Source organism: Chiloscyllium plagiosum, chromosome 3, assembly GCF_004010195.1.
Source record: "Chiloscyllium plagiosum isolate BGI_BamShark_2017 chromosome 3, ASM401019v2, whole genome shotgun sequence".
In the NCBI taxonomy this organism is placed as follows: Eukaryota; Metazoa; Chordata; class Chondrichthyes; order Orectolobiformes; family Hemiscylliidae; genus Chiloscyllium; species Chiloscyllium plagiosum.
This window is the reverse complement of record NC_057712.1, coordinates 23,109,144-23,131,012: the sequence shown is the minus strand read 5'-3', so window position 1 is coordinate 23,131,012 and position 21,869 is coordinate 23,109,144. Positions and strand designations below refer to the sequence as shown.

Sequence of the window (21,869 nt, the reverse complement as noted above, 5' to 3'; positions counted from 1 at the left end):
TTCTCAGGGCTTTTTTTTAACGTCAAGTCCAGCAGAGGGCTGATGGCAGTAGATTTATTAAGGTAGGTGCCAATAGTTTCTTTGTCATGGACGGGTTGTTATTGATACTTAAAGGGTTACTCAGCTCGAGGCTAAAAGGTTAACTTGTTTAATCAGAGGGTCTCAAATTCTGCAAAGTGTTCATGTACCATACACTATTGTATTATATTAATCTGACAACAACACTGTATTAAGGGGAGTCTATCACTTCTTTATTCTAGGTAATATTGCTAAAGAATCAATAAACCAACATAATTACTGATTTTCTAACTACCTATTGGTTCACGAAGACAATAAAAATATTTTTAAAAACATTGAAATATACTTCATGTACACTCTGTTCGGAGAAGATCAAATGTCTCACCACTAAAGCTTTTTTTCCAACCATTGCATTTGAATTTCTAAATGACAATCTTGTTCTGAGAAATATCCAAAGTATTCATATTGCCAAACGCTTCAGCACAATGGGATAATGGGACAGAATTTTGCTGCTAATCAGGTAATCTGGCTAATAGATTACAATTAGAACCTGGCCTGCATGCACAGCCACCATGGGAACAACCTTTCCTTAAAACATTAAACTAGTCAATGAGCATCTGCAAGGCCAGGAGACAGAAGATCACTGGGGAACATCTGCTTGCCCAAACCTTGGCATGAACCCAAGGTTAGTGTGGAACATAAGTGCAAAGTGTTCACTAGATGCACTTGAAACCATTATGCACAATCAATTTCACGCTTCTGCATCCCCATAATATTTTTTATAATGTGACACTAGTTTAACGTCACCAGCTAAATATCTCTTTGCATAGGCAGTCCCAACCAAGAAAAAGAAAATGGTCTGGCATCCAGTCTTGCCTATAAGAAATTCAGATTCTAAAATAGTTCCTATTTATTAGAAAAGAAAAGCATGCAAATCATCGAGACATCACACGACTTGTAATTAGTGAAAAAGAACTAAAAAGTGAAGGAAGTGTTTCGACTGCAATAAATGAGAAAAAGCAACAAAAAAGTGGACATGCAAATTTCAGCAATGATTTAATTTTAGGCTTCTAAGAACTTCGGCAATTTCACGTTTCACATGTTCAGTGCTCTTTATCTTTATTCAGAAATGTCAATTTCTTGGCTGCTGCCTGGACACTACCATTGCCTTCTCGGATCTATCTTTGAATCCTGTCCAGCCTTTAATGCGATTGAAATCTGCCCTTTCCGTTGGCTGAGAGGGTCAAATTAATTTGCCCGTTCTAAATCCAGTTCCTTTGGCACCACTCAGCAGCACAAAGCTATTCATAATTTGGCACCAATTTAGTAAAAAGACTGGCAATTACACAAGAAAAATATTCAAGGGGATTCAGTGTGCTGAATGAAAATGTCACAATGCTGCAGCAGGGGTGCTGCTCTGATATGTGTTTAATGCCCATTGCTACAGCAAAGTGCAGAGGACTCTACATCAAACCAATGCCATGCCTGAGCTCAACATTAGATGTTAGAAGTGGCAGAAGCCTTTCCATCCCTGCACTGAAAGCCCTCACCTTGACAAGGACAAATCAAAAAAAAAGGGCTGAAAAAAAATCATTACAGCAAAGTGTTAAGTGTAGATGGGAGTCATGAACTTGGCCAGAATACTCTGAAGTAACTCCAAGGAATGACAGCCCTCAGTGTAATTACTGTAACCTGTATTGCTTCATGACACAGAAGCATAGAGATCCCACCATGAGGACTAAAGGGAGTTTGCCAGTAAACATGTGCATTTTGCCTCTTTCCTATGAAGTTAATTTCCGAATGAAAAATAAGAATGCAATTTGCTGAAACTGCTAAGAAAACAGTGGGGGTGGGGATGAAAGTGGGGTGTAGTATTTTAATCTGAATGGAAGTTTCCTTTGTGTCATTGGACTGAAACAAACAAAAGGAGTTGTGTGAGATTCCAGCATCCTTCACACAGCAGCAGACTGAAATTACAGCAGGTCGCCAGGGAGGAAATTCTCAACTATCAAACTGTAAGAATAATGAGGTCATTTCCTCCCACGGTTGGAGAAGCCAGAGCAGTTTTTAAAAAAAACTTGACAGACACAATGCCCGTTGAGAACCCTTGACTGATGAATCAGAGATGGATTGAAGTAAGTAAGTAAATATGCCTTTGCAGCTCAGCATCTTGCAGAGGGGTAATGCTGAGACACTTGGTGCTGCATCAAAATGATTCTCTGTTCTTCCCAGTACAGTAATACAAGCTTTAGATACCACAGAAGGAGAATCTTATGCATTATCTGTGGCCAGGGCATTACTGTAAAGTGTTGCCTCAGCAATTCAGTCCTATTTCTATATTAGATGCATTTTTAAGGTACCTTTCTTGATTATATACTCTTGCACAAAATATTACTTTGTTGCAAGCAAAATAAAATACCTATGAATTTCAAATGGGAATTTAAACAAAACTCAATGCCGGCTGTAATTGGCCAAATTGTAATAAATTTTCATCTTCTTTAATTGCATTTTCATCAATTGGATTTCTCCGATGATTCGATCAGCAAATGCACCATGTGACACATCACGAAGAAAACAGATCAGAAAGTCCGATGTGAGGAATTCATCTGTATTGAGTTAGCTTTTCTCAGCTGAGCTAATGGCCTGATGAACCTTGAACCAGAGAAGCATAAAGCAGTCAATGATCCCAGGCATCAGTGCACATGTGGAGTTGTTCGATAAGGAAAGCAACAAATTTTATCATGATGTCTTGCATGGTTGAAAAGCTGTTGAAAATACTCACTATCAGAATTCACACCAGAGGAATGGCCACTTTTGAGAGATATTGGAGGGCACCAAATCAAGAGTTTATCAGTGACACTGAGATAAGACAGATGGGGTGAGCAAGCACAAGGACATTTCAGTTCCAAGCTAGGAAGCAAAGTTTCCTGGCTACGTTTGGAACACACAACCATAAAATCAAAACAAGGACAGGCCATTCAGTCAATCTATCATTTCGATAAAAGTGCAAACCATTTTCAAACCCTTTCAGCTTCACATCACATTTAGAATTAAACACATGGCTTATCACTTTTAAATCCAACATCACATTCAAGTGTAAATATTATATGCGATCATTCTGTAAAACAATGCATTTACTGTCCTAAGATGATTTTTGATAGTAACCATTAAGGAAAATGATCAAAAATGGAATAGTCTATCTTACCAAAGTCTGCAAACCAATTTTCACCTATTCAGAAGCGAAAGGAAACTGCAATGTTTTCAAGTTGATAAATACATTTATGGATAACTAGAAAGGATATACTGTTGAATACTGTAATCTGATTCAACATATGTGAATTTCCTGCAAATTGCACTGTAAGAAAAACACTTGATTTTGTTATTTGAATCTGATATTCAAATGCAATATATATTCTGCCTCTTCAGGACAGTCAAGCTTAACCTTTCTCACAAGCGCCACTTCTGTACCAAACCATTATAACCAACAGAGATATGGATACAATTAAAATGTACTGACGAGGCCCTTCTAATCACCTATTTAAAATTAAAGATTCACAGTTCAAAGAACCAGCCATTTGTTCAATGTCATCAATCGCGTCAATAATATTGCTGTGAAAATAGTGACTGAGACAAATGAAAGATGAGCGTTCAACAGGAAATGCTCAGAAACAAAATACGTGCAGGCTGAACCTATCTACCCATGAAGGTAATGTTCCCAATTCAGGGAAGTATACTGTGCACATAAATGATGCAGCAAAACTTGGCACTTGTTCCCTGATTTAAATACCACAGATGAACAAGGTCAAGGGTCTGACATCCACCATTGCCGTTTTTAGAGACATGCTCAGTACTACTGCTGCTCATTGAAATAAATGTGCACAGCATCAATAGTATTTTCCTCAGAAGGGCCTTCTCAAACATGAACCAGCCTTCCTTTTTTTAATGCTGATGAATGTGCTGAACATTTCAAGTGCTTTCAACATTTGCAGTTTATGTACGCTGATATGTCCAGCAAACAACAGCTCAAAAATTAATGCCATCATTAGCATGCCTTTACCAAAACAATCAGGAATAATATTCCTTTTCTTAGTCTACAGATTTTCTGTTAATATTAAGCCAATATATTTTGCTTTTAAGTTGGTCATCGGGATTACTGGGGAAACTGGCTTGACAAAACCACCTTATTACATGTAATAATAACTTGCATTTATGTAGTGCCTTTAATTTAAACAAAAAATTCTCAATGTGCTTTAATGAGGTATTTGGGAAAGAAAAATGTTGATCCATGAAAGAGGCATTAAGAATGGTGATGAATGGAGAACACAGAATATAAAGGGATGTCAAAGGTTTAAGAAGGGAATTCCAAAGCGTAGAACCCAGATTGTTATAGGTACCATTAACAGGGTGTAGGAAAGGAAAGAGGCAGTAGATGCCACAATCAGTGGGATGTAACTGGAATCAGGACTGGTTTGGGCAGTGTTAGTCGTCCTGGGCTTGATTATGCAGACAGGGAATAATGAGACCATGGATAGATTCAAACACATTCAGCTTTAATGGCATGGTCACTAATCCAGCTCTGGATAACTGCATTACAATTTGCTGCTGTTATTTCTGATGTTGGGAGATCATTGAATGTCCTGTTATGTTGACAGTGTGCCATTCACAGCACTCCTAATGCTGATAGCAGTACAAAGGAGGCATTCACGATGCCTTCAAGTAAGGCCAGGGACTTACATTTATTGGATGGCCAATGAAGACATGTTGGGGATCCTTCTTTTTTTGAACTCTATCTGGATCAAAGAGGCACTCTCAAAATCATAGTGAATAAAAAAAGTGAAACACTAATCAACTGCCCGACATCAACATAAATAGACCTTTTGACTGTTCCTCCAATGAGTACTTCATTCTTTCATTAACTTTATTACTTCGGCAAAAGTAAATTACAGGATAAAAAGCTATTGAAATGATCAAAATTATTCACAACTGAATTTTGTTCATATGGGACACTCAAATGTAATCGCAATGACAATTACATTTTAAAATTTTAAATTTTAAAAAGTGAATAATTTTGTGTTCTTAATCAGTGATACAACTGGGCATCACCTTGGGAGTGGGGGTGGGTAAAGAATTGAATAACCATAAAAGTGACCATGAGCTTCCAGTTGCCTACCACTTCAACACACCACCGTGTTCGTGGCCAACGTCTGTCAAAGACTTTCTGCAGTGCTCTAGCAAAGCCCAGCATAAGCTGGAAGGACAGCATCTCATCCTTTACTCGGGAACCCTGCAACTTTTGGAGTAAAATATCAAATTCAACAATTTTAAGGCATGATAAACATCCTTTTATCTCCTTTACAGACACACACCCCAGAACCTATCATGACATGGGCTACTTTCATCAGAGCCAACCCATTTTCACCTACTCATTGTCCATTATCAGCTTTATTCCTTCCCTGGCTTACTGTTATCCATCCCTTTGTCAGTCTGACTTGCTTTCTCTCTCTCTCTCTAGGTTCTGTCTCCACCTATCTGCTCACTTCTTTTTCCTCCCACTCCCTGATGTCACCATAAACACCACTTTTTTCCAGCTCCCATCAGTTCTAAAAAAGGGTCACTGGGCTTTGAAAGATTTACTCAGCTTTCTCTCCATAGATGCTGCCAGATCTGTTGAGTTTCTCCAGCAATTTCTGTTTCTGCTTCAGACCCTCAGCACCTTCAGTTCTCTATTCTATTATTATGGCATTTATACAGTGCCTTTACAGTGCCAATAGAAGCATCCCAAGGCTCTTCACAGGAACATAATCCAACGCAATCCGATAATGTATCACAAGAATATTAAACAGGACACGTGACCCAATGTTCTGTCAAAGAGATAGGTTTTTGGGAATGCAAAAAAGCTTTAACAGAAAATTTCAGAGTTTGGGGCCTAGACACCTGAAGACATGCCCACCAATAGTACATCAAAGGAAATTGGGATCAAGGAGAAGGCCAAAATTGGAGAAGCGCAGAGAACTCAGAACTTTGAAAGCAAGGATGAGGATTTTCAAAACAGGGTCTCATCAGATCAGGAGAAAGGTAGGTTGGCAAGCACAGGTCTGATAGCTAAACGGGATTCTCTGTAGGTCACATGTTCCTGTTCTCCCTTGAATATCATGTATGAAGTGATGTAATGAGGATATTCAATGAAATAAAAAAAGCACTACAGCCAACATGTATTCACAGAACAGCCAATGGGAAACTGGTGCAGCCAATTTTATCTCCTGGTGGAAAATTGGAGGATGTGACAGAAATATGGTGTTGAGTTGTTATTGGCAGCCTGGCTGCTTTTAACTGGGACATAGTTTTGGAACAAAGAGCCACAGTGATGCTTCTCTTCACTATCCTGGCACAGTCAGGAAGCATCACTGTGGCTCTGTGTTCCAAAGCTAACTGAACATGGTGCAGGCCTGCTCCTGTTATATTCTTGGCCTATATCCTCATTATCAATACATGAAATACTTTTATATGCTGAGTTACTAAGAGAGATTCCAAAAGCAGTAATTTTAAGATGGAAGACTCATTTAATCAACTTTGATTCAACATAATGAGAGGGAACAAGTTTAATTTATATACAATGTCTAAGGTGTCCAGCACATTTCAATTTCCTGCATCTAAACTGGACAGGTGGAATTCCAGGCAGTAGAGGTTTTGTTAAATTTTAACTGTGAAACACCAGGTATTTGATGTAAGGAGTGAGCTGGTTATGATAAATTGGGGAACATGACTTAAAGGCATAACGGAAATCAGGTAATAGCAAACATTTAAAGAGCACATGAATGAACTGCAACAATCGATCATTCCTGTTGCACACAAAAATAAAACAGGAATGATGGCCTGACGATGGCTAACAAGGAAAATTAGGGATAGTATTAGATCCAAGCTAGTGGCATAAAAATTGGCCAAAAAAGCAGCAGAGCTGAGGAGCAGTTTAGATTTCAAAAAAGGAGGACAAAAGGGTTGATTATAAGGAGCAAGATATAGGTATGAGAGTAAGTTTGCAGGGAATAAAAAAAATCTGATTGTAATAGCTTCAATAGGTACATGATGAGAAAATGATCAGTGAAGACAAATTTAGGTCTTTGGAAATCTGTGGAATTCTCTCCCACAGAAAGTTGTTGAGGCTATTTCTTTAGATACATTCAAGATGGGGAGGAATGTGTCCCTTTTGTATCTAAAGGGATCACGGGGTATGGGGGAAAGCAGGAATGGGATACTGATTGTGGATGATCAGCCATGATCATATTGAATAGTGGTGCAGGCTCAAAGGGCTGAATGGCCTACGCCTGCACCTATTTTTCTATGACACCTACAGTCAGAAATACAGCATGTTATAATGGGGAAAAATGCAGGTCTTCAGGTGTCTAGGCCCCAAACTCTGAAATTTTCTGTTAAAGCTTTTTTGCATTCCCAAAAACCTAGCTCTTTGACAGAACATTGGGTCACGTGTCCTGTTTAATATTCTTGTGATACATTATCGGATTGTGTTGGATTATGTTCCTGTGAAGAGCCTTGGGATGCTTCTATTGGCACTGTAAAGGCACTGTATAAATGCCATAATAATAGAATAGAGAACTGAAGGTGCTGAGGGTCTGAAGTAGAAACAGAAATTGCTGGGCAGTCCAATGAAATAATACTTTGGTTCAGTCTTCACCAAGGAAGAGACAAATAACATCCAGGTTGAAACTTTATTGCTGGAACAGCACAGCAGGTCAGGCAGCATCCAGGGAACAGGAGATTCGACGTTTCGGGCACAGGCCCTTCTTCAGGAATGAGGGCCTCATTCCTGAAGAAGGGCCTGTGCCCGAAACGTCGAATCTCCTGTTCCCTGGATGCTGCCTGACCTGCTGTGCTGTTCCAGCAATAAAGTTTCAACTTTGATCTCCAGCATCTGCAGACCTCACTTTCTCCACAAATAACATCCAAGAATGTTGGAGAATGGGGGTTCTACTTAGATTAGATTACTTACAGTGTGGAAACAGGCCCTTCGGCCCAACAAGTCCACACCGACCCTTCAGACAGCAACCCACCCAGACCCATTCCCCTACATTTACCCTTTCACCTCACACTACAGGCAATTTAGCATGGCCAATTCACCTAACCTGCACATCTTTGGACTGTGGGAGGAAACCGGAGCACCCGGAGAACTCGCAGACACAGGGAGAATGTGCAAACTCCACACAGACCATGGCTGGAATCAAACCTGGGTCCCTGGTGCTGTGAGGCAGCAGTGCTAACCACTGAGCTACCGTGCCGCCCCATACTGGCACTGTTGTCCTAGCTTTAGCAGAAGGAACTTATGGAAATAAGATTTAGTTTGGAAATGAGGTTGGGGAAATTGAGGGTGAAAAGGCTGATAAATCCCCAGCGCGATAATCTGCATTTCATACTTAAGGAAATGGCCCTAGAAATAGTAGATGCATTGAGAATCTTTTGAGAATCTAAAGATGCTGCAACAGTTCCAATGGGTTGGAGTCTAGCTAATGTAACTCCACCATTTAAAAAAAGGAGGAAGAGAGAAAACAATGAATTATAGACCAGTAAGCTCGACATCAACAGAAGGGAAGATGGTAGAGTCAGTTTAACAGAATTAAGTGAGCAATTGGTGAATAGAGACAGGATCCAGTATGGATTTATGAAAGGGAATTTGTACTTGACAAATCTACTGGACTTTTCTGAGGATGTAACTGGTAAAGTTGACAAGGGGGAGTCAGTGGATGTGGCTTACTTGAACTTTCACAAGTCTTTTGAAAATATCACAACTAAGCAACTGGCATGTAAAATTGAAGTGCTTGGGATTGGGAGTAATGTACTGACATGGACAGAAAACTAGTTGGCAGACAGACTTTGTTTGATTCTTTAATCATTCATGCGATGAGGACATCGCTGACTAAGCCAGCATTTATTGCCCACCCTTAACTATCCAGAGGGCAGTAAACAGTCACCCACAAAGCTGTGGATCTGGAATTATATGTAGGTCAAACCAGGTAAGGATAGCAGTTTCCCTCCCCAAAGGACAATAGTGAATCAGATGGGCTTTTCTGACAATCGACAATGGATTCCTGTTCATCATTAGGTTCTTTATTCTAGATTTTTATTGAATTTAAGTAGCACCATTTACCATGGCAGAATTCAAACTTGGGTCTCCAGAACATTACTTGGGCCTCTGGATTAATGGTCTAGCGATAATACCATTAGAAAAGGATTTCTTTTCTGAGGCAGGCAGTAGCCAGTGGGGTACCACAGGGATCCTTTTTGGGGCCCAACTATTCCCAATATATATTAGTGCTTTAGATGAGGGAACTAAACGTAATATCTCACGGTTTACAGACAATACAAAGCTGAGTGGGAGGGTAATTTTTCAGGAGGATACAGGGATGCTTCAGTGTAATTTGGCCAATTTGAGTGAGTGGGCAAAGACATGGCTGATGAAGTATGATGTGAGTAATTGCTAAAAGTTGGCAATTCTTGTGCTAAAACAAAAGCAAATTTTGATAGCAAAAATAGGAATGCTGATTATCTGAATGGCAATAGATTGGGAAAGGGGAAAGTGAAACAAGACCTGGGTGCCTTTGTACACCAGACACCAAAAGTGAGCATGCAGTTGCAGCAGGCAGTGAAGAAGGCAAATGGTATGTTGGCCTTCATAGCAAAAGAATTCAAGGACAAGAGCAGTGATTTCTTGCTGCAATTCTACATGACACCTGGAGTATTGTGCAGTTTTGGTCTCCTTACATGAGGAAAGATGCTCTGGCTCAGAGGGAAAGCAACAGAGGTTTATCAGACTGATTCCTGGGATAGTAGGACTGACTTACGAAGTGAGACTTGATCAGTTTGGATCAAATTCACCAGAGTTTAAAAGAATGAGGGGAGACCTCATGGATACCTATAAAATTATACAGGAATTGAGAGGGTAAACACAGGAAGTATGTTTATGAGGAATGGGAAGTGCAGAACCAAGGTCACATTTTAAAGATATGGTTAAAAATCACACAGCACCATGTTATAGTCCAGCAGGTTTATTTGGAGGCACTAGCTTTTGAAGCGCTGCTGCTTCTTCATCAGGCGGTTATGGGACAGGACATTTAGGACTCAGATAAGCCACAATCTCTTGTTCTCCAGAGAGCAGTGAGCCTGGGGAATTCTCTGCCAAAGAAAGTAGTTGAAGACAAAACATTGAAAGTTTTCAAGACGGTGTTAGATATGGCTCTGAGGGCTAAAGGGATCAAAAGCCATGAGGAGAAAGCAGGAACAGGGTACCGAGTTGGGTGATCAGCCAGGACACTCCCAGTTTTCTCACTGGTGGCCATGGAGCAGATCTAAGGAGTCCAAGCCACAACCTGAGCATCAAACTCCAAAGCTTGAGGGGGAAATTCAGTTAACCGCAACTCTCTTGTTAGGGGATGGTTCAGAATGCTCCAGGCACTATTCCTGGCATCCAGTAGGCTGAATGTCAGCAGCAGAGGCCATCAGCAGGTTCAGTGCCAGTATCATTGCAAGGTGCACATCTGCAATCAGTTTCTGGGCCTTCTGTGCATTCAGTCTCATGAGGGTACGATTATGATGCCTACTGATTCAAACAGTGTTACCACAATCACATCCTGGGTTTTCAGATGAAGAATAAGGGCGGCACGGTGGCACAGTGGTTAGCACTGCTGCCTCACAGCGCCTGAGACCCGGGTTCACTTCCCGCCTCAGGCGACTGAGTGTGTGGAGTTTGCACGTTCTCCCCGTGTCTGCGAGGGTTTCCTCCGGGTGCTCCGGTTTCCTCCCACAGTCCAAAGATGTGCAGGGTCAGGTGAATTGGCCATGCTAAATTGCCCGTAGTGTTAGGTAAGGGGTAAATGTAGGGGTATGGGTGGGTTTCGCTTCGGCGGGTCGGTGTGGACTTGTTGGGCCGAAGGGCCTGTTTCCATACTGTAATGTAATCTAATCTAATCTAATCTAATAATCATTCTTTGGTCTGGGATATCATTCCAGACAGGAAAACTTCCTGTATTCACAGAAGTAACACTGTTGGCTGCACAAGCAGGAGTAGTGGCCGATTTGACAACAAAGATCAACAAAGCAGAGATTGGGCGTATTCTCCAGGATCAACTTCTCATATGTTTGTAGTTCTAGTTGGTTAATAGTACTCCAGCAGGAAATACTGATTCATCTAACCCTGAATTAAGATATCAGGCTGGTTGATTCAGCTTAGAACATCATCAATTAATTTATTTAGACATTGAGACACTAAAACATTAACGTGTGACGAGGAATTATTCAACCCCTATGTAAAATGATAGAACCTTATATCTCAGAGAGTATTCAGCTCATTGTGATTGTACTAGCTCTTTGAAGAAGCTCTCTTGTTCACCTCATACCCCTTACGACTCTTTTCCCATAGCTTATATAATGTTACCCCTCCAAATATTTATCCTGTTCTCTTTTGGAATTTAATAGTGAGTTTGCAGACCATCCTTTCAGGCTTCAGATTATAACAACGAAATGATAACCATCTGATGAAGGAGCAGTACTCTAAAAGCAGCACTTCTAAATAAACCTGTTGGACTATAATCTGGTGTTGTGTGATTTTTAACTGAATAATCTTGTTTTCCTCATTTCACATTCGGTTCTTCTGCCAGCCTATTTCCTTCAGTTACTAGCTCTTCTGCCTCAGGCAACAATTTGTTATGATTTACATTTACAAACCCCCCATTATTAGGATGTAGACCGATGGGTTAGTGCTCCCGTTAATCAGACAAGGAGGAAATGGTCATGTAAACACAGGAGCTGGATCGAAGAACAGTCAGGGGAAAATCTTACAGGCCTGATGCAGCCATGGATAAAATACCTGAATTCCAGAGGTGAGGTTGAAAGTGACTGTTCGTGCCATCAAAGTTGCATTTGATTGAGTGTGGCATAAAGAAGAGGGCAAAACGTAAACAAGACAAAAACTCTCCACTGGTTGGTGTCATACCTGGCACACAGGGAGATGGCTGTGATTTTTGGAGGACAGTCATAGAGTCATAGCCACAGAGACGTACAGCACAGAAACAGACCCTTCCATCCAAATCATCCATGCCGACCAGATATCCCACCCCAATCTAGTCCCGTTTGCCAGCACTTGGCCCATATTCCTCTAAACCCTTCCTATTCATATACCCATTTTGCCTTTTAAATGCTGTACCAGCCTCCACCACTTCCTCTGGCAGCTCATTCCATACATGCACCGCCCTCTGTGTGAAAGAGTTGCCCCTTAGATCCCTTTTAATTTTTTCCCCTCTCACCCTAAACCTATGCCCTCCCCCACCTGTACTCCCCCACCTAAGAAAAAAGACCTTTTCTATTTACCCTAAACATGCCCCTCATGATTTTATAGACCTCTGTAAGGTGACCCCTTAGCCTCCGATGCTCCAGGGAAAACAGCCAGAGTATGTTCAGCCTCTCCCTATAGCTCAAGTCTTCCAACCCTTGCACCATCCTTGCAAATCTTTTCTGAACCTTTTCAAGTTTCACAACACTCTTCCCATAGGAGGGAGACCAGAATTGCACACAATATTTCAAAAGTGGCCTAAACAATGTCATGTACAGCTGCAATACGACCTGCCAACACCGATACTAAACATTCTGACCAATAAAGGAAAGCATACCAAACGCCTTTTTCACTAACCTATCTACCTGCCACTCCACTTTCAATGAGCTATGAACCTGCATCTAAGGTCTCTTTGTTCAGTAACACTCCCCAGGACCTTACCATTAAGTGTATAAGCCCTGCTCTGAGATGCAGGGCATTTCTGCAGGAGATCCTTCGGGTAGTTTCCTAGGACCAACTATCTTTAGCTGCTTCATCAATAACCATCCCTCTATCATAAGGTCAGAAGTCAGAATTCTGTTAATGATTACATAATGATCAGCATTATTTGTGACTCTTCAGATACTGAAGCAGTCCATGTCCAAATTCAGTAAGGCCTGGAAAATATCCAGGTTCAGCCTGACAAGTGGTAAGTAATATTCACACTACATAAATGCAAGGCAATGACCATCTGCAGCAGAAGATGATCTAATCATCATCTCTTGACATTCAACAGCATTGCCATCATTGATTCCCAATGATATACTGATCATGTGTCAATAGCCAGGGGGTTATCATTGACCAGAAAGTGCAGTGAATGAGCCACATAAATATTGTGACCTAAAGAGCAAGTGATAGGTTGGGAACTCTGCAATAAATAACTCACATCTCGACTCCTTAAAGCTTGTCCACCTTCCATGAAGTACAAGTCAGGAGTGTGATGGAGTACTCCCCGCTTGCCTGGATGAGGTCCGCTTCAAGAAGCTTGACACCATCCAGGATAAAGCAACCCAGTTAGTTGGCATTACATCCACAAACATTCATTCCCTCCACCCCCTTAGCAGCAGCAATGTGAACCATCTACAAGTTGCAATTTGAAAATCCACAAAGGTTCCTTAGACAAAGGAGCCAAATCCATAATCACTACCATCAAGAAAGACAAGGGCAGCAGACACATGAGAGCATCACCACCTCCATGTGCCCTCAAAGCCATATATTACTGTTCTTTCACTGTTCCAGGATCAAAATCCTGAATTCCTTCCCTCACAGCATACAGGTCCACATAAATCAAATGGATTGCAGTGGTTTACAAAGGCAGCTCACCATCACCTTCTCAACAACATCCAGAGATTGGCAATAAATGTTGGCCCAGCCAGCAACATCCACATCCCATGAATGAATTTTAATAAGTTGTTTATTATGAAATCTATACATAAAACATTTAAAGAAGAATAACACAGCCTATGCCCAAGTTCTCTCAGAATCACAGATTGTTAAGGTGCACAAGGAGACCATTTAGCCATTGCTTCTGAATTGGCTCTCTAAACATTTCAACCGAGTGCCAATTTCCTGCCTCTACCCACATCCTCTGCCAACCACTAACACCGCCCCCCCCCACCCCAACCTTGTTTTTGTTGACATAATCATCCGATGTCCTCTCAAATGCCTCAACTGAACCTGTCTCCACCACTTATCCACTAATCTGCACCCACTGGTTTCACTTTTCCTGCACTCCTTTTAAAAGTGTATAATTTTATTTACATTCCCTGTCCCACTTTCTTCTGGAAAAATGTCTATTAGATTTACTTATATGCATCATCCCATTTTACTGGTTTGTCTACTTCTTTGAGTGAACTGCCTTCATTGTTTGTTATACTTCCAAGTTCCGTCTCAGTTGCGAATTTTGAAACTATCGCTTATATACCCAAGTCCATGTCAGTAACATATATCAAAAAGATCAGTGATCATAGCAGTGATCTGGGGGAGTGCCACTTCATATCACACTGTAAAGCAACCACTCAGCACTATTTTCTGTCCCTTTCCCAGTTTCCTACACCAAAGCTGTATCCACATTCATCCTGCTGATCACAAGTCCGCTATGTGGTGCTTTGTCAAATACATTTTGTAAGTACATATACATAACATCAACAACACCATCCTCATCAATTAATTCAGTTATTTCAGAAAGAATGCAAGTAGTCTATCACAGTGTATCTTTCACAATTTTTTTGTTGGCTTTAAGTCAATAACACATAATTTTTACAAGTGGTAGTTAGTATTGCCCCCCCCTGGATAAAACCTTTAATGTTTCCTCATGAGGATGTTAGATAGACTGGTCTCCAGTTAGTGAGTTTATTATTCTGCCCTTTTCTGCCCCCTGAGAAGGGATGCAATTTTCCAATGCTCTGGTATCAATTCCATATCTGAGAAGTATTGGAAGATTTTTGCTAGGCCCACTGCAATTTCTGGGCAAAAGTGAGGAATGCAGATGCTGGAAATCAGAGTCTAGATTAGAGTGGTGCTGGAAAAGCACAGCAGGTCAGGCAGCATCTGAGGAGCAGGAAAATCGACGTTTCAGACAAAAGCCACTGCAATTTCTATTTTACTTCACCCAACAACCATCCCATTCATCCCATTCTGACAAGATGGCATTTCTACTTCGAGCACTCTGCATGAAGGTGATGATCCTGAAAGGGTTAATGTTGGAGATTACATTAGGTTCCATCTAATTTGATGATGTTACATATTCTTGGATGGAGAATTAGGAGTCCAGCTCATGCTCCTGATAGGATCAGACGTGTCATGTCTGCATCTTCATAAATGTCGTAGTTATGCCTAACTGGTTAAGGTAACTTTTACCCATTGCTATCAGGAAGTAAACTCCATCTTGGTGTTAAGCCATGTGTGTCTCATTCATCCTCTCCCACTATTAACTGAAAAGGCCCTTAGCCCCAGGATAAGGTGAAGGTTTAGTGGCAGCTCTCTATCTGAACCACAACTTGCTCATGGTTGGATCTACAAGTATATGATAGGCACCTGCCAACATGTTAGTGTCTTAATTTAATCGAATGTTTATCCTATAACATGTCTCTGGTACCATCTCTTTGTTGTGAAATTGGCAACATATTCTCATGTCATGATGATGGGCACAAAATTCTAATTTTGTACACCATTTTTAGCCATCTTTTGAGTTCTAGCTTTTCCCTCTTTTTCTCCTCTTGATGATATGCCTAGTCTGTCCCCAAACTAATCTTCTTTGTTGGCCTCCTGCCACTTATTTATTGTTATCTCTATGATCTTTCATTCCAGTCTAACCCATTTTTAACCCAATGAAATTAGACCTCCATCAATAGAGCATTTTCACAGGAAACTCTCGAAATTATCTTCCACAACTATTCTAAACCCAATGATATTAAGGTATTAATATGAATGATACCACTTCTTCAATGTTCTTGCACTGAACTATATTCCACTTCCCTGCAGAAGGGTTTGCTGGACCCAAAACATTGATTCTCCTTTCTCTGCACAGAAGCAGTTACACCTGCTGAGTTTCTCCAGCAATGTCTACTTTTATGTACTCCACTTGCACCATTTCAGCTCCCAGAACTCAATCTAGTATTACCTTCTTTCTCATGAGCAAGAAAACGACTATTCAAGTAAACTTTTTTTCACATATTCTTTATCCTCATGGAGATTTACACTATCATTGTCCCAGTCTATACTTGAATAACTAAAGACATCTGTTATTACTATTCTATAGCATTGTATTTCTCAACAAAATGTTTTTTGCTATCTCCTTTGGTAGGCTATTTGGGGGCCTAATACGTAAATTATACGTATATTAGCTCTTTTATTATTAATTCTAAACAAATAGATTCTGCCTTTGAACTGTAAAGTATATAGTTCCTTTCTCCCACTGTGGTATTATTAATTGCTATGAACTGCCTTCCCCTTCCTTTCCTCTTTGCTTATTTTTCCTTAATACATTGTAACTAGGAATTTGAAATGTCCATTTCTCTCATTACCCTGAGTATGTCTCCATTGTAGCCACAATATTAAAATCCCACATGGCTGCATATGGTTGACCAATGTTATTGACCACATTTAAACACAGGAGGAAAAGTTCAGCAATGCACATTGCTTTGAACAGAATGCTCTACCAACTCTCCAGAAGCAAACAATGTGGTGAGCTGCTACCTGCATGGCTTCCCTAGCATCCTTTAACGTTATTAGTGAGGGAACCAATGCAGTGAAGGTAGCAGTCTGCACAGCGGGTCAATATATATCTGTGCAGTGGCATATGTGAATACATTTTTTCTCCATACATTCTAATTCAATCGAGGTCTGTCTCACATTCATTCCCACCTGTGTCCAAATCCTTCCTATCCCCAAACTATCTTCAATGAATTTTGTCAGTTTCACTCTTCTGTGCACCTTGTATCTTGTCTCTACGTGCTAAATTGTTTCCTTGTCAATTTAAATCTTTACCTACAACACCAGCCAATGTTCTTAAGTCTCTTGTCCTATTGCAGTGAAATCTTTCCAACTTTTATTGGTGCTTTCTGCCTTAGAATTGGTCTTAATGCACCAGCAAACTGAAGCCCCCTCTCTTATCATGCATGAACCTATCTTATCTGACCATTTTCTCTACTCAGCTGTTCATGAAACAAAAACAAAAAAATGCTAGAAAAACTCAGCAGCTCTGGCAGCACCTATGGAGTGAAATCAGGGTTAAGGATCCAGTGACTCTTCTTCACATTCTCATGTGTGTGTGTGTGTGTGATCCTGCAGAAGTGCTGCTTTTCAGCTTCCTCCTCAGCTTCTGAAACTCTGCCAATTGGACCTCTGCATCTTTCCTCGTCATGTCACTGATTTCAAAATGGACTGTGACTTCAGCTGTCCCTCTTCCCTGCACCCCCATAAAAAACTCGGATCAGTGAAATCCTTTATTCTAACAGAGGGAGGTGAAATACTGTGCAACAGTCAGTTCAGCAGTTGCAGAAATTATTGTCTATTCCACCATCCAATCCCATCTCTATAGAAATTTCTAGTTACGTGATAGATGAAAATTCTCACATCTGAATTTCAATCTTTGACTTGCCGCATTCTTCTTTTATCTACTCCATTGCATACGCATGATCATTGTTACACATTGCTTCTTTGCCACTTCTTGAATCATACTCTTCCACATTTCTTTGTCCTGATTCTAATCAAAGCCAAGCTTGCTTTGCCATCTCTTAATATAGCACATTATTTTCCAGAATCTTCAAACTGCAGAGCTCCTTACACCTCTCAGACTTGCCACTCTCCTGACAGTAACCAAGCTGGACTGGGTATTATGCCAGGCTGCAGCAGGATCTCAGTAGTACCCTTGCTTGGCTTGTTACTGAATTACATTGGGAGCAGGCAATGGCCATTTTGACAAAGACAAAGCTCATGCACCTCCCCATGACATTCAAATGTCCAGCTTTACACCATTTAGATCACCAATGACCAAACATTTAAATTTACCAACCACACCAACATCATGGCATTCAGCAACAAATGGCTCAATACTTAACTACTCAAAACCTCATCTACAGTCCATGGCTAAAGTAAGAACTGTGCAGAATGTATTATTTTTGCCCGAGTGAGTGTAGCTACTACATCAAACTGAGTAGTTCACTTGCTCATACTTATGCTAGTTAACTAAATATCCATTTATTAAACAATCAATGCAATGTAGTTAAATTAGGTGCTATCCGTTGGGTATACTACAGAAACTCACTCCAAGCTTCCTACAAGAGTACCTTCCAGCCCTGTGACCAAGAAAGAAAATAGTAGCAATATCATAGAAATAGCAACAACCCTAACCATGGTTCTTGACTGGGGCAGGAATCACTTCTAAGTCATAGACTGAGCCTTTATGAGTAACATTTGATGAGTAACATTTGATGAGTAACACCTGGTCCATGTGATCTCCGAGACTAGCTTTGATCACTTGCATGGATCAGCAAGGAATTATTTTACTTATTTTAAATGCATCTTATCCGCATTGTTTCACATCTATGCAAGGCACGTATGGCAAGCAGGTAGGGGGGAAACTGCACACTACATGCAGCCTTACGATTTGCCGTGTGTCAAAGGTCACCAGCTGATCTTCATCGCTTCATACTGTTGTCTGAATATTAACCACTGAAGGCATATTTTTCTGATAATGCTTGCTTTATTCCGAGAAGTTAAGTATTGGAATAAAATATTGGCAAATAGAATTCATTTTCAAAATTAAGCAACTGTTAATTAACTGCACTGTGTCACTGTGTGATGCATGACAATCAGTGCCTTTGATGTAATCATTTTGCACATTTAAAAAGTCTACTTTTCTAGGATAATCTTTGTTTTGCAATTGCACTAGCTTCCATACACTGAGTAATTTTAGATTACCAGCTGGAAGAAACATTATGCATACAGTCTCTATAAGCTATTTTGTTAGTCTGATGCTGTGAGGTGACACCTTTCACTCCTCCCACACGGCACAAAAGTACTTCCCTGGCTTATTTCTAATTCCAGACACAGAAACACAATAATTCAGACTGGATTATACAAGTGTCTTGTGCTTATGGTTCTTCAGCCTGTGCAATGCCTAAATGGCTACGTGAGGTAAGCAGCATTTAATTTCATTAGAGTTGCATTACCTGACTGTTTGATCAAAATTAATTTCACTCCTCAGAAAAGGTTGTTCATTGACCATTCCTCCAACACATTTGGGTTACTGATACCTTCTTTACTGAAGCTAAAAGATCTGCTTCCAAAAATCTCCATGTTTTGTTTTCTACTTTACTGTGCTGCTGATTTAAATCGATCCAATCTTCAGGCATTTTGTCTGAATCCTTTGTGTATGAGCCTATACACTAGCTTTTGGCACCCATTCCTGTCCTAAACTAAGAGCCACAGGGTCATTGGATACCAATCAAGTATATGACCCTTGAGTGATTTTTATCCTTACTTGCCTGGGGCAACAATATTAATTGCTGTTCCACCACCCCTGATGTGGCTGCGCTTTACACATTCGTTAGAGATCAAGGACTGCATCTAGGGTCTGTATGGCCCAGTGCCACACCATATAAGCAGTTACTTGCAGGAGTCTCTGCAATTACTTTGACACCTTACATTACAATGAGAATAATAGATCGAGGGTAGATTCTCTTCCCACCGACATACTCACGGAAGGAAACCTATCACTTATTTTTTACAGCACTGGGAGAAGTCGGGAATTCTGCATTGCTGAAGATGCTAACATTTGGATGAACCAAGATCCTTCTATATCCCAGGGCATAAAAGAACAGGGAGCTCTTTGGAAGTCCCAGGCAAGATACCTCCCTTGACAACTCAGGTTGTGATCTGACTTTATATTTTATTTGTTTTTGTGGATCGTACTGTGTGAAATTAGTTCTTGCAAAGAACCAGAGGACTTGGTAAGGCAGAATATTAATGCAAATTTGTTCTTCCTCAATGAAGGCCCAGTTGATAACAAAAAATGATCATTTCTAAAGTCCTTTTTCTTTCCTGATTAACTAGGAAACTTATAATCAAAATTGCAAGCTATGTAGAATGTCATGGCCAGTAGACCGCATATTCCTCACAGTGAGCTAATTGTGTTCAGAGTTATTGCAGTTTGCTTATTGGTGACAACCTTAGTCTATCATACCAAGATTGTACCTAGTAGAGCTCCTTCTTGGATTTTGTGCTGTCCTGCCTCTCGGCGGGAGCTTTTCCAAATATTGCAAAGGTGGAGACTCAAATCCACAATGGCAACAGGTTCTACAGACAAATTCATTGAGGACTAATTCTGTCATAATCCTATTAACAGTCCACAAAATAAAGGAAATTACAGTCAAATGAGCAGTTATTTATTGACACTCTCTGCATATTTCATTCTAAATGTACCATTTTATAGATCCTGTCACCAGTCACCAGTGTGTAGGCTTGCACCTGATGCATTAAACTCCACTTCCCCAATCTTAGGCCTCTCCCACGTCCATAGAATGTCTGCTTCCCTCAATTGTGATTTTACATTCCCCTTACCATCACCCCCTCCCATGTCAGAGTGACATCACTGGATCTCCAATTTTCCACATTGCCTCCCTATAAGTGTCCACCCCATCACAAACTCCAAATACTCACCTCCTGTTTTTAATTCCCTATTTCCTAATCCCTCATGATCTCCAAGTATTTATTACTCACCTCAATCTAAAAATCCTCTTCACTGCACATTCCTGAGCAATCACTGGTGCCTCCCATGCAATTTATCAAATCCCTTGTGACTTTGAATAGCACTGCTAAATCTCATTTTAACCTTCTCAGCTCAAAGCAGAATAATGCCAGCATCTGCAGTCTCTCCACATAACTGAAGTCTTAGATCTGCAGTATCATTCGAGTTCAGCTCTTCTGCATGCACTCCATTGCTTTGTTCTGGAGTGTTCAGCTCCTTGCCAGGATACCAAGACAGTCAAGCAGGCTGATATCTAGCTATGGAACCTATTAGAAAAAGAACAAGCATAAGATGTAGAGGTAGACCAGCTAGTGGGAAGGATTTTCCTGGCAAGGAACCAAGGTATCAGTTAAAGTGTGTTTGCTTTAACGCAAGGAGTATCAGGAATAAAAGTGATGAACTTAGAGCATGGATCAGTACCTGGTGCTATGATGTGGCCATAACAGAGACATGAGTTTCTCAGGGGCAGGAATGGTTGCTGGATGTTCCAGGGTTTAGAGCATTTAAAAAGAATAGGGAGGGGGGAAAAGAGGAGGGGGTGTAACACTACTAATCAGAGAGGGTATCACAGCTACAGAAGCTTCCATTGTCGAGGAAGGTCTGACTACCGAGTCATTATGGGTGGAAATTAGGAACAGCAAGGGAGCAGTCACCTCTTTAGGGGTTTACTACAGGCCCCCCAATAGCAGCAGGGAGATGGAAGAAAGCATAGGACAGCAGATTTTGGAAAAGTGTGGACGTAGTAGGGTTGTTGTAATGGGTGACTTTAACTTTCCCAACATTGATTGGAACCTCCTTCGAGCAGAAGATTTGAATGGAGCTGTTTTTGTAAGGTGTGTTCAGGAGGGTTTCCTAACTCAGTACGTTGACAGGACGACGAGGGGAGAGCTATTCTAGACTTAGAGCTCAGAAACGAGCCGGGGCAGGTATCAGATCTTGTGGTGGAAGAGGATTTTGGTGATAGTGACCACAACTGCCTCACATTCTACATAGCTATGGAGAAGGAGAGGATTAGGCAAAATGGGAGGATATTGATTTGGGGAAAAGGAAACTATGATGCGATTAGACATGAGTTAGGAAGCATGGATTGGGAGCAATTGTTCCATGGTAAAGGCACTATAGACATGTGGAGACTGTTTAAGGAACAGTTGTTGCAAGTGATGAATAAATATGTCCCTCTGAGACAGGCAAGAAGTGGTAAGATAAAGGAACCTTGGATGATGAGAG

General features: G+C 40.7%; 1 protein-coding gene and 1 long non-coding RNA gene across 12 annotated transcripts in view; one reads left to right on the top strand and one right to left on the bottom strand.

Annotated features, from left to right (window-relative positions):
* The window catches only part of LOC122541729 (myelin transcription factor 1-like protein), a 438,359-nt gene that overhangs the window by 296,961 nt on the left and 119,529 nt on the right, over positions 1–21,869 (bottom strand). The gene's annotated exons all lie outside the window — the stretch shown is intronic.
* Positions 18,952–21,869, top strand: part of LOC122541768 — a 13,478-nt gene continuing 10,560 nt past the window's right edge. Inside the window, exons 1-2 of the long non-coding RNA XR_006309671.1 lie at positions 18,952–19,030; positions 19,626–19,763. This is a non-coding gene — a long non-coding RNA (uncharacterized LOC122541768). The remainder of the gene's footprint in view (positions 19,031–19,625; positions 19,764–21,869) is intronic.